The sequence below is a fragment of the Sapajus apella genome, unplaced genomic scaffold, assembly GCF_009761245.1.
Source record: "Sapajus apella isolate SASKATOON/1434 unplaced genomic scaffold, GSC_monkey_1.0 scaffold41, whole genome shotgun sequence".
NCBI classification, from domain to species: Eukaryota; Metazoa; Chordata; class Mammalia; order Primates; family Cebidae; genus Sapajus; species Sapajus apella.
Window position 1 is genome coordinate 17,434,722 of NW_022436981.1, and position 13,941 is coordinate 17,448,662.

Consider the following 13,941-nt stretch of genomic DNA (forward strand, 5'->3'; position numbering starts at 1 on the left):
TTCTTGAACATTTTGCTGCTTAGAAATTTCTTCCACCAGACTCCCTAAATTCAGTTCAAAGTTCCACAGATCTTTAGGGCAGGGGCAAAATGCCACCAGTCACTTTGCTTAAACATAAGAAGAGTCAGCTTTGCTCTAGTTCCCAACAAGTTCCTCATCTCCGAGACAACTGCAGTCTGGGCCATATTGTTCATTTCACTATCAGCTATTTTGCCAAAGCTATTCAATAAGTCTCTAGGAAGTTTCAAACTTTCCAACATTTTCCTGTCTTCTTCTGAGCCCTCCAAACTGTTCTGACCTCTGCCTCTTACCCAGTTCCAAACTTGCTTCTAAATTTTTGGGTATCATTTCAGCAGCACCCCACCCCAGTACCAATTTACTGTATTAGTCCATTTTCACACTGCTGATAAAGACATACCCAAGACTAGGAAATTTACAAAAGAAAGAGGTTGATTGGACTTACAGTTCTATATGGCTGGGGTGGCCTCACAACCATGGTGGAAGAAGAAAGGCTTGTCTCACATGACAGCAGACAAGAGAAGAAAGCTTGTGCAGGGAAACTCCCCTTGTTAAAACCATCAGATATCATGAGACACATTCACTATTGTGAGAACAGCATAGGAAAGACCTGCCCCCGTGATCCAATTACCTCCCACTGGGTCCATCCGACACACATGGGAATTGTGGGAGTTACAATTCAAGGTGAGATTTGGGTAGAGGCACAGCCAAACCATATCAGTTGCTCAGTCCAAAAATCTCATAGTCATCCTTGACTTCTCTCTTTCTTGAACACTCCTCATCTGGTCTATTAGGCAATCCTATTGGCTCTACCTTCCTAATATACCCCAAATCCAACTACTTCATCTACCCTGTAACCAAGTATTTTGGTCCATGCCACCACCATATCTCACCTGGATTATTGCAATAGCTTCCCAAGTGCTCTTCTCCCCTCCATCCTTGTCTCCCTTCAGTTTATTCTCAAAGTAGCATCCAAAGGGGTCTTTTAAAAATATGTCACATGTCATTTCTTACTCAAAACAAAAACCAAAGCCCCTATTATCTGAACTTATCTCCTGTGACTTTTGTTCATGCTGCATTGGCCTCCTCTAGTTCCTCAGACCTGCACAGCATACTTCTGCCTCAGGAGCTCGGCACTGGCTGTTTACTCTGCCTAAAATACTCCTCCTTCAGATATTTGCAAGCTTACTTTCTGTCCTTCTTCATCTGTCTCTTCTCACACATCAGCTTCTCAATGAGGCTTGATCACTCTGACATTGCCATCTCTCTTACCCACGCCATAATATAATTTAACCCGTGATTTAATTTACTAATTTATTGTTTTTATTGTCCATCGTTCTCTACCAAAATGCCCACTCTTTTAAGAGCAAAGATTTTTGGTCACTGAGTATCTTTTGAATTTGTATCAGTAAACTCAAAAATATCTGTTGTTACATTTCCTGTTGATATGGTTTGGCTGTGTTCCCACTAAAATCTCAACTTAAATTGTATCTCCCAGAATCTCCATGTGTTGTGGAGGGGATCCAGGGGAAGGTAATTGATTCACAGGGGCCAGTCTTTCCTGTGGTATTCTCATGATAGTGGTAAGTCTCACAAGATCTGATGGGTTTATCAGGGGTTTCCATTTTGCTGCTTCTTCATTTTTCCCTTGCTACTGCCATTTAAGAAGTGCCTTTCTTCCCACCATAATTCTGAGGCTTTCCCAGCCATGTGGAAATGTAAGTCCAATTAAACCTCTTTTTGTTCCCAGTTTTGATATGTCTTTATCAGCAGCATGAAAACGAACTAATACACCTATGGTTTCAATATCACCTTCATGGAATATTAACAGGGAGAAGAGATGGACGCCTTGTCCATCACTTTGAACTAGATATAGGATAGTCATTTACATAGCAATTTGCTTTTTATGAGGGAAACAAAAATTCTCAAGGAAATAATCTCTTCAAAATCAGTTTATAAACTGTACTTCTTTTTGTTTCTTCTAAACAAATTAGTCATTCAAACACAGAAAAAAATATATCTTTCATGTTTCCTACATAATCCAGAGGTCAAATTTTAGTTGCTTTTATTACTTGTACAAGTGTTTAATTTCATAGCACCAAATGTGGGATTATATACAATATATAAATGACACTTGAAGTCATGTGAGATTTCAGTCTATACTTAAAAAATTCTGTGTTTAAAAGTCATAGGACTTGTCTCTTAAATTTTCAGACTAAAAAGTTGATTTCTGAATCAGTGTACTAGAGTCATTGAGTAATACTGTCCTTGTCAGAGTCTAAAATTTGAAAGTCAACCAGTAGTAACAATAATAGATGATAAAACCCACAATTTTCTCTATGATAGATGCACTGAGTGTGTGCAGTTGAGCCCAATCATACAAGCATTCAATACATTGCAGCTGACAAAGTAATTGAATTAAAACTATTTCAATCAAAATGATAAAATAGTTTTGTATATTCAAAAGTTAATTTCTCTGAAGGGCCATTAAGGTTAATGGAAACAATAACATTAAAAAACAATATTTGTTTTTGGAATATACTTTTGATAAGCTATACCTCAAATGCCTTATGAAATAAAATGAGAAAAATAATTAATATAAGGAATAATCATATAAATGATGTAAAGAAGTGCAATGCCACACTGCACAATGAATAAATGTAAGTGACTAATTAACCAAACAAATAATGAGAGAAAGCAATTAAGGAAATAGAATAAAGAAAAGTGTATTTTCAGATTAGATTTGAAAAACAAAACAGCCAGTTGACAAGATATACTTACTCTTTCCTGGTGTCAACATGGAAATCCTTGTACATCTACAGATGGACAGGTAAATGGCAAAGTCCTTATATGCTCAGAAAATAAATGTAGGAATATTCAGATCTCTGTAACTTAAAAAAAAATTGGATATCTCATCTAAAGAGTTTAGTAAACCTTCACCTGGCACGGTGGCTCACGCCTGTAATCCCAGCACTTTAGGAGACTGAGTCAGGCAGATCACAAGGTCAAGAGATTAAGACCATTCCCACCAACATGATGAAACCCTGTGTCTACTAAAAACACAAAAATTAGCTGGGCTGGTGGTGTGTGCCTATAGTCCCAGCTACTTGGGAGGCTAAGGCAGAAGAATTGCTTGAACCTGGAAGATGGAGGTTGCAGTGAGCAGAGATCACACCACTGTACTCCAGCCTGGGTGACAGAGCGAGACTCCATCTCAAAAAAAAAAAAAGAGTTTAGTAAACCTCAACTTTGTTTTAATCTTCTTATTTTTTGTTCTTTTTTCTCAACAGCTTTTTTCTTAGATTGTTCTTTTAGTTTCCCTATTGTGTAACATTTATAATATTTCAATCTCTTGCTCACTAAACTCCTTTTGTCTTCTTCCTTCCTACTTTTATCCTTTTCTCATCTTAAATCCTTGTTCAAGTTGTCAAAGGGTAATATCAAATGAAAAAACAATGTTTAAGTCCTACATTTTAATATTGGTTTTAAAATATTTATTTGTTAACCAAATCATATGAAAAGATATCAGTTTTATATTATTAGTCAATTTAATTATTAATAATTGTGTTAGTATAATATAATCCAGATGAAATAACTCTCCCCATCCTGGATTTTCTGTCAAAAACAATATACCTTAAGAATCATATTGTTCAAAATCCCAAGTTTTCATATAATAAGGACTATTGGCATTACTGGTAAATAACCCAAATAAATTCCCAGTTGATATGCCTGCCTTCTGATTACATTTGGAAAGCTGTTAATTCTTCAAAGAGGAAAACTTAACAAGACACATGTGTATAATAGGAATGTGATTTAGATAAATTTATGCTTACAAAAACAATAACAGCAATGTAAAATCAGGACTCAATCCTTCTAAGTCCATATTATGAAAATTCCTGCTTTCCTTCAAAAAGGGTTTGTAAATGATTTTAAAAGAAAAAACAGCAGCCTTGACTTTTAGAAAATTTAGATAAATTTGCATATTACAAGTCTTAAAACTAGAAACCATATTATTAACTGTGAAACTATGTAATTAGTTTCTTTATGAGCCTTCAATTTTTTGCTAGATAAAATTAAAACTGCCACCAAAAATTGAGGCCATTATGAACGTGACAGGTCATTTGTTGAGAAAACGGTTATGTAGAAATAGCATCTGATAATTTGTTGGAAATATTAGCATATAGATGGCTATGGAATGTGTGAAGTATTATCAGAAGAATTCTAATCAAAAATTTTTGCAATGTAATTTGAATATGGATCTATTTCAAATGTAATTAAGTTCTCAGCCCTAATGGCAGGCAGAGGCTACACTAAATGTGTTTAACCTACAGACAAGTTGATAATAAATTTATAATTCCACTGTTTTTTTAAATTACCAAAATAAAAGTTATATACACATAACATCTACAGCAACAAAGAATGAAAAAACATTATTTTCACATAGAAAGAGTTAAATAAACATGTTTTCAAGAACAATAGCAGCTTCTCTTAAACTTTCTCAGCTTACCTAGTGTTTTCTATCACTAAAAAAGCTGTATGTAAATTGTTAAATTTAGACTACTGAATCTATGTTTTCATAAACCAGACTCAAAGCATATTTCTTTTTAAGTTAATTGTAACATAACATAATAGAACACACAATTACCCATAGAACTGATGTTTACGGCTTCTTTTGAATGAATTTAAAAATTGAGCCTCCCAGCTTGAGAAAGTTACATTTGTCTTATCACAGAAAACTATAATTTTAAGTTTATATGCAAAGAACTGGACAACTCTAAAATGTATACATCCTTCCTTTTTTCGTTAAAATATCTCTCCATACCAATACTTCTGGCAGAAACTTGACAACAGTGTTTACACTAATCATAGTATCCTATTTAGATGGACAACAGTTAATTCATTTGAGCAAAGGTTTGGTTTTTTTTTTTTTTTTAACCTTAAGAAATCAAGTAAGGTTTTATTCTGTTACAGGATCTTTAGTAAACAGATTATATTCACATATACGCTGACAATCTTTCAAATTTCTAAAATTCAGATCAGACATATTAACCAAGGAAAAAAAAATCAAGGTTGCCTTCGAAAAGACTAGATCACACACACAAAAAAGAAACTAATACTATTAGAGGATAACATGGTCTCATTCAGCCAGGGATTATATTTTTAGTTAGGATATTCTTCGTTTTTTAACATTACCAAGTTTTATTTATTTATTTTTCCATTTATTTTATTGCATTTTAGGTTTTGGGGTACATGTGAAGAACATGCAAGGTTGTTGCATAGTTACACACGTGGCAGTGTGATTTGCTGCCTTCCTCCCCATCACCTACATCTGGCATCTCTCCCCTTGCTCTCTCTCCCCAACTCGCAACCCCCCACCGTCCCTCCCCTATTTCCCCCCAACTGACTTCAGTGTGTAGTGCTCCGCTCCCTGTGTCCATGTGTTCTCATTGTTCAACACCCTCCTATGAGTGAAAACATGTGGTGTTTGATTTTCTGCTCTTCTGTCAGTTTGCTGAGAATGATGGTTTCCAGGTTCATCCATGTCCCTACAAAGGACACAAACTCATCATTTTTGATGGCTGCATAATATTCCATGGTGTATATGTGCCACATTTTCCCTGTCCAGTCTATCATTGATGGGCATTTGGGTTGGTTCCAGGTCTTGAGCAAAGGTTTTAGAGATCTGTTTTAGACCTTTAACTCTAAATATATACAATGGCATCCCTTATCCACAGTTTTGCTTTCTGCAGTTTCAGTTACCCATGGCAATAATGCTCTACAAATATTAAATTGAAAATTTCAGAAATAAACAATTCATAAGTTTTAAATTACATGCCATTCTGAATAGTGTGAAGAAATCTCAAGCCACCCTGTTCCACTCTGACCTGACTGGGACATGAATTATCTTGTTGTCCAGCATCTCCACACTGTACCCTTCCTGTCTGTTAGTCACTTATTAGCTGTCTTGTTTACCAGATCAACTGTAAGATGTCTCAGAGCTTGTGTTCAATATGTTGCCCTTATTTTACTGCATAATGGCCTCAAAGTGCTAGAGTAATGATGCTTTCATATTGTTATAACTGTTCTATTTTATTTTTAGTCATTATTGTTAGTCTCTTGCTGTGCCTAATTTATAAATTTTATTATAGGTATGTATGTACAGAAAAAAATATGTGTATATAGGGTTCTATACTATCTATGATTCTGTGGTTTCAGGCATCCACTGGGAATCTTGGAATGTAACCCCCACAGATATTGGGAGACTATTGTAAACAAACACATTGTTAACAAGGAAATGGTAACACTTCCAGTACAAGGGAAAATATCTATTTAGAAATTTTTTTAATGCTTCATTCAAGACACTCTTCCAGAAGGTACTAAATAGAATTTGTAGAGTTTAAAAATATGGTATGCACCTGTTCCCCAAAAACCTATAGAAATAAATTAATATAAATATGGTATGGAACCAGCCAAATTACCCACAGACCTGATGTCTGTGGCTTCTTTTGAATGAACATAAAAGTTGAGCCTCCCAGCTTGAGGAAGTTATATTTTTTTATCCAAGTTCCTTTCTCAGGAAACCACCCGACAGGCCTCCCAGACAGTATCAAGGAACAGAAACGTACCAAATCACTAGGACAATGAGATGAAAGACTCCTCACCTGTCATGATTGCGTAACTGACCACCTGCTTCCTGTTGACCAACTCCTCTTCCTTACCACCCCCAATTCCTATTTTCCCACACGTGGTCACATTTCTTCCCTGCTATACAAACCCTTAGTTTTAGTTGGTTGAAGGACTAATTTAAGGCTGATCTCCCATTCTCCTCAGCTGTAGCACCCTTCTTCCTGGAAATTCTCATTGTCTCAGTGATTGGCTTTCAGTGTGGTGAGCTGCAGAACCTAGACCAAAACCCTGGCATTTTGATAACAGCATGAATTTTCAGTTGTACAATTATAATGCAGAGTGGTAATGTGACTTGGATTAAAATTATTGACCTGACTTTTTAGTTTCAATTACTTAAACTCTAAGTGACAGTATATTTAAATTTAATGCTTCCATCTAAAATGCATCTTAATTCATATGATAGCAGCTTCAAGTTATGCTTTATTGTTCTCCATTCCTTAAAATGTATATGCAGTTGTAAGATAAATTTTTTAATTGTGAAATAATTAAGGGCATGTGGGACAGATTGTTTGTTGCTGCTTCCAAAAAAATCTATTCTTCTCTTTTTTTCTTTGGTAATAACATTTCAACAAGGCTCACAGCCACCTGGATGAAAATTATATTACCTGGATTTTCTCAGAGGTATGACTGGCCATGTATCCTATTTCTTGCCAGTAAACTGTGCAAGAGAGAAATGCACAATTCCCGAATCACTTGCCTTAAAGAAAGATCACTTTCCCTCCCCTCCCCTTCCCTTCTCCTTTTCTTTACAGTTGTAAATGGCACAGTAACATTGAAACCCTCATTATGAAAGAGCAACCATGTAGGCCTGAAACCTTGGCTGACCTCAAGGAGTAGAGCCCACCTGCCCACCAACTATTAATTGAAAAAGTAATAGTGTGTCAGTTTGAACCTTTTCATTCTGAGGCCTCTTTTTTTTTTATCATAGTTTAGCCTATCTCTAATCTATGTTATCCAATTATGTATATTATTTTCAAAATTATTGTAAAAATTTAAGTTATGACTATTAAAAAATGTGTTGTTCTCTACTCTTAGTTACAAATTCACATGTAAGGCTACACATTTGTATTTCACTATTATTCATCATGATTGTACCACTTTCTTAAGAATATTTCAGATTTCAAAATTTTGAGCCTCATTTCAAAGAACAAACAATTGATTATGTTTAAAAATAAAAGATTCTTCCTGAATCTGTGGCCAAAAGAGTTCTATTTTCTCATTCTAATCTTTAGTTAGAATATAGAGTAGCATGATAAATAGATAAATAATCTTGTATGAATTATGCATAAGGAGGAAAAAGAAAGAAAAGGCAAGAAACAATTGCCCTTTCAGTTTAAGAAGTGTTAGTAAGTGTTGCTGAGCTGATAAAGCACTTTGGTGCAAAGCCCTTGAGCCTTACTTGATGCTCTACGTGAACTGCATCATCTCAAGAAGAGTAAAAAGATACATCTGGTGTCAAAGCTAAAGAACCATGTAGTTCCCCCAAAAGACTACTGCTTTGCCCTTTGGAGTACAGCTAAAATCATCTTAATAGTCTCCCTCCTACCTCCACCACCCTCCAGCCCCCAACACTGCTCTCTGTGACTGTTTGAAGACCCTGAGCTAATTCTTACAAGGCAAATTAGTATATATACATATAAAAAGTATTATTTCTTTAAAAAGAAAAGGCACAAATCTGTGTACTTACTAAAATAAACTGTAATAGATATGTAAATAAAATATGGTAAGAAACATAGAATGAACTCATTTTTACATGACATTCCCTATGAAGGTTATACCAGGATCTTTCTGTAGCCATAATTTGTAATGTTAAATTCCAGGGACATACTTGAGCATTTGCTCCTAACAAACTTAACAATTATATTAAATTCAAGTTGGTCACTTGCATAACTTTGGAAATATTACAAATCCCTTCTAATATTCAATGTAGGAAGAATGAAGTGGATTGCTTTAATGTTGAAATTTGTAGTTAGCATAAGTCTTAGCATGTAGTATACATAGCACATCTTGGTGATTATTTTATTTGTACAAACTGGAACATGGTTCATACATTGTCTTGAACTTTGTCCTTTTTCCTCCCAACAATATACCATGATATTTCCAAATTAGCACATATATATTTGCTTCATCTTTTTGTAGTGAATCCGTGATATTATATATACATAGATTACCAATATTTATGTAATTAGTATTGGCATTTAGTTTCTAATATTTTTGGTATTATAGACTATGCTGCAGAAATATGTGTGTGAATGTGTGTATGTGTATGTATATCTTGACTTATGGTTTCAAATATATCATTTGGTGTAAATTGCTAACCATGCAGCAGCTGGGTAAAAAAATCATATGCTTTTTTTGTTGCACAGTTATTGCAAAATAGCCCTTGAAAAAGTTAGCAGAAATAAATCTAACATACCAGGTACTCATGCCAAATGTGAGTATTATCAAGTTCTTTCAAAAAAAAAAGATGACAAACAGATTGTATTGCCTTAATTTGCATATATTTAATTATGAATGAGCCTTACTTAGCATCTTTTTGTGTTAGTAAAATAGTTGCATTTTTTGATGAAATGGCTATGCATGTCTTCTGCCTTTTGTATTGAAAGATAAGAGCTTCCTATATATTAAAGAATATGGACCTTTGCCAGTTATCTTTAGACTTTGTTCTTATTTTTCTTTGCAGATTTTCTTAATTTTGTGTAAGCACTTTTATCAATCTTTTCCTAATATGTGTAGGTTTTGTCTTTCTCCATTTTTCTATTTTTTTCATCACAAGATTATTTTATAAAATTATTTATTTTACTTTTCAATATATTGTTTTGATATTGTCTCTTTTTGGAATGTCCATTAATTATCCAGAGGTTTGGATTACATTCACACTATCTAGAAGCTTCAGAAATATGACTCCCATATTATAAAATTGATACACATATCTAAATGTACAAATAGATATAAACAAATATACATATCTATGGGTCTTTTGTCTGTTTGGGCTGCTATAACAAAAGTATCACATTCAGGTGGCTTGAACAATAAACATTTATTTCTCACAGTTCTGTAGACTGGAAAGTCCAAGAACAAGGAATTGATAGATTTGCTGTCTGGTAAGGGCCCACTTCCTGGTTCATAGACAGTTACCTTTTCCCTGTGTCCTCACGATCCTCACATGGCAATAAAAGGGCCAGAGACCTTTCTTGAGCCTTTTTTTTTTTTGAGACAGGGTCTCACATTGTCTCCCAGGCTAGAGTGCAGTGGCACAACCTTGGCCGACTGTAGCCTCAACTTCCTAGTTTTCTCCTGCCTCAGCCCCTCAAGTAGCTGAGACCACACCCTACTAATTTTTGTATTTTTTGTAGAGACAGAGTTTTGCCATGTTGCCCAGGATGGTACAAACTCCTGAGTTTAAGCAGTCTGCCCACCTTAGCGTCTCAAAGTGCTAGGATTATAGGCATGAACCACAGTGCTTAGCCAAACTAATCCTATTTGTTAGGGCTCTACCATCATAATGCGGTCATCTCCCAAAGGCCCTCCTCCTAAACCATCACATTTAGGGTCTGAATTTCTATATAGAAATTTGGGAGTGAGAAACAAATATTTAGTTTATAAACACTATATATTAAGTCATAAGAAAAAGATTTTACTGATTGACCAAATGGTATTCAGGTTATCTTCTGGGTCTAATTTGGATCTGTGAATATCTTTTAGAGCTACAATTTGCTGCATATAAGTAATTTGAATTACAGATACTATTAACCAAATGAAAATTTAGTTTCTTACATTTTTCTTACATAACTCCTGACCACTGACCTTGATGATCTAAAATATCACACATCGAAAATGTGCAAATAAAATAAGGTTAAGTGATGCTTAAACCTTCCTACAGACCTTTGTTCCTAATTCTTAAGTAAATGATGATTAGTGCAAATTCAAGCAGTATAATTTAGTCATGACAGGAGACAGATGTTCAAACCTACAGAAATTAAAATACTTCAAACAGCTAAAATTTTATAGCTAGCCTTATTATTTATATTCCCCAAAATACCAATAAAACTACTATGTTCCAGAAATCTTCAGAAAAATATAGTTTATTCATATAAATTCCTATTATATCCATTACTACAATACCAATAAAATACCAAATGTCATTATTTTACAGCAAAAATCATAAGCCAAGTTTTTATATCCTTTGTATGATGTAATACAGAAACGTAAAAAAAATTATATATCAGATTTACACATGAAAGCAAATTTATATAACTATGGTAAATATAACTACTTTTTTATTAATATGAGGGTCTGCTGTTTAGAGAAACCTATCAGTAACAAGAACTTTCAGCACACCCTGAAATTGAATATAGTTGCTGAACATATTCTCTAGAGAGTCTACCTGAGTTTGGAAACTCAGGAAACAACTATATTCATGTCGTATTCATGCTGTTTCAAAAAGATTTTCTGTCCAGTAACGTAAAATGAACAGACTGCCAAACTCTCATTTGTTTTCCCTATTCTTTCCCTGCTTTCTCTTCTACTTTCCCTGGTAAACAGATACTCATTTTTCAGATTCATATGACAATTTGAGCCCCAGCTGCTTTGTAAGTTACAAAGACCCAGCGGCTTGAAGTTTTGGTTGTGAATTTCTCACTGTAGTTGTATCTCAAGCAGATGCTAGCCTAGCAGCTATCCACAGCCATTAAGAACATAAAGAAAAGTATAGCAGCCAATGGCTGTAGGGAAAAACCTCATGATCAGCCAGATGTTATACTTTGAATGCTGCTGAAATATGAGTACAGAAAGGACAACAAGAGAATTTCAAAATATTCAAACACAGTGCTAATATGTGTGGTGGAAAGATTTTCTATTTGAACCAATCGGGGGAAGGGTTTACAGGGACAAAGTTGAAAGACTTGGCCCTAATTACAAAAACTGATATTTCCATATCCTTGTGAATTGATTGAGATGTTCCAAATTGGCCAAAGCTTCAAATTACACTCTAACTTGCTGCATTTGTGGAAAGCTAGCCAAAATATTAGATGAAATAATGTTAAATAAATAGTGTATCATGTGTGATTCATTTTCCTACAATTATTTCTTTATTGTTTCAATTAGTGCTTGTTTCCCAATTGATTCACGTTTTTCTGATAATTGAACTGCTGAAGAATAGGGATGTGTTGTTGTCCAGCTTTTTTAAACTGTAGGAAATAATGTAATATTTCTAAATTTGAAATATATCAGCCTTCCTAGATTAAAAGTTCCAAATATTTATGTTCACATTTTGACAATTCTCTGGTTTTCGTAATGTCTACAATGACATCAAAATTCAATTGCAATCAAAATGTAGCCAACTAGTTTATAGAATTTATAAGATTGTTGTCATCTTATACAAACTGTTTGAGGAATATGACAGATATCAACCTCTAATAATTTGTAAAATGTTGTAAAATAATGATATCTTTTTTAATCCATACAGATAAATCACATATTTTAAGATCTCTCATTTAAAAATATATTGAGACTGCCTACATAATCTATCAAGTCAATATTGATTAACAAAATAAGTAGCAATTTGGTTAAATAACTGGTCCGTTAAAGAACACCTACTTTGACTAAATAGCTAAAATGTAGCTGCACATCAAAGCGGTGAAACTAATTAAGAATTAAAGGACAAGGTCTAAAGTCACGGATAATTTGCAGTAATATAGTACAGCAATTTCCCGTATTTTAAGAATCACTCATATTCTTAACTGGGTTGCTGGGTTTTTTTAATTGACATTGTGATAAAATTATTTTCTTATACAATTAATTTTCTCTGACATTATATTTAATTTTCTAATTCTTACTTTTTTTTTTTTTTTTTTGAAACAGAGGCTCGCTCTAGCGCTCAAGCTGAAATGCAGCCTTATGATCTCGGCTCACTGCAACCTCTACCTCCTGAGTTCAAGAGATTCTCCTGCCTCAGCCTCCATAGTAGCTGGGACTACAGGTGCCTGCCATGAAACCCAACTAATTTTTGTAGTATTAGTAGTAGAGACAGGGTTTCACCATGGTGGCCAGGCTGGTCTTGAACTCCTGAGCTCCAATGATCTACCCACCTCAGCCTCCCAAAGTACTAGGATCACAGGCTTGAGCCATTGTGCCTGGCTAATTTTTTAATTATTCATCATGATGCCTGATGTTGGTTAACTGACTGCACCATTTTCCACCAGCCACTTACTTTCCCTGAACCACACTTTTCTCATTTTCTACTTGGAAGTTGAAGATGAACATAATTTTCTCTAAAGTGGCTTTTAGCTATAATATTGTACCTGTAATATTTTTTGGATTTATATTTATGAAAATTTTGGTCTATGATCTAAAAATTTTTGTTTTTCCATTTTTGTCACATTTGGCTATTTATTTATTTATTTATTTTTGAGATGCAGTCTTTCTCTGTCGCCCAGGCTACAGTTCAATGGCAATCTCAGCTCACTAAAACCTTTGCCTCCTGGGTTCAAGTGATTCTCCTGCCTCAGCCTCCCAAGTAGCTGGGATTACAGGTGCACACCACCACGCCCAGCTAATTTTTGTATTTTTAGTAGGGACGGGGTTTCACCATGTTGGCCAGGCTAGTCTTGAACTCCTGACCTCAGGTGATCTACCTGCCTCAGCCTCCCAAAGTGCTGGCATTATAGGTGTGAGCCACTGCCCGTGGCCCATATTTGGCTTTTAAAATTATTTCACAAAGCAAATTCAGAAATTTTTCATCTTTTTCTATGAACTGCAATAATTAAAACACCATGTAAAACAGCATGAAAATACTACGCAGTTCCCACCAAAGCGTTATTTTTAATTCCTTGAATATCACAGCCAATCTAATTTGAAAACAACAAAAAGTAACATAGCCACAATATTGTCCCAGGACCCTCACAAACCTGAAAGCAGTAAGTACCAAATTCTTTTACTTAGAAAATGTTTCCTCAGAATGCAATTATATATATATTTAATCTTACTTGGAAATATTTCACATCACTTTAAATTTGTCCAATGGGCACTAAAATAAGAACATAATTGTGCTATAAATAAAATGCAGACCAAAAACAGGAAGGATAAATGAAATCTTAAAAATGGATCCTAAAATAAATCCGTGTCTCAAAATATTAAAGATTCACATGAATCACTAAAATTACTAAAGAAATCAGCTTAGTAATACTGTAGCCCCAATTATTTTGCATGCCAACTATTCAGCTGAAAATTCAGCTT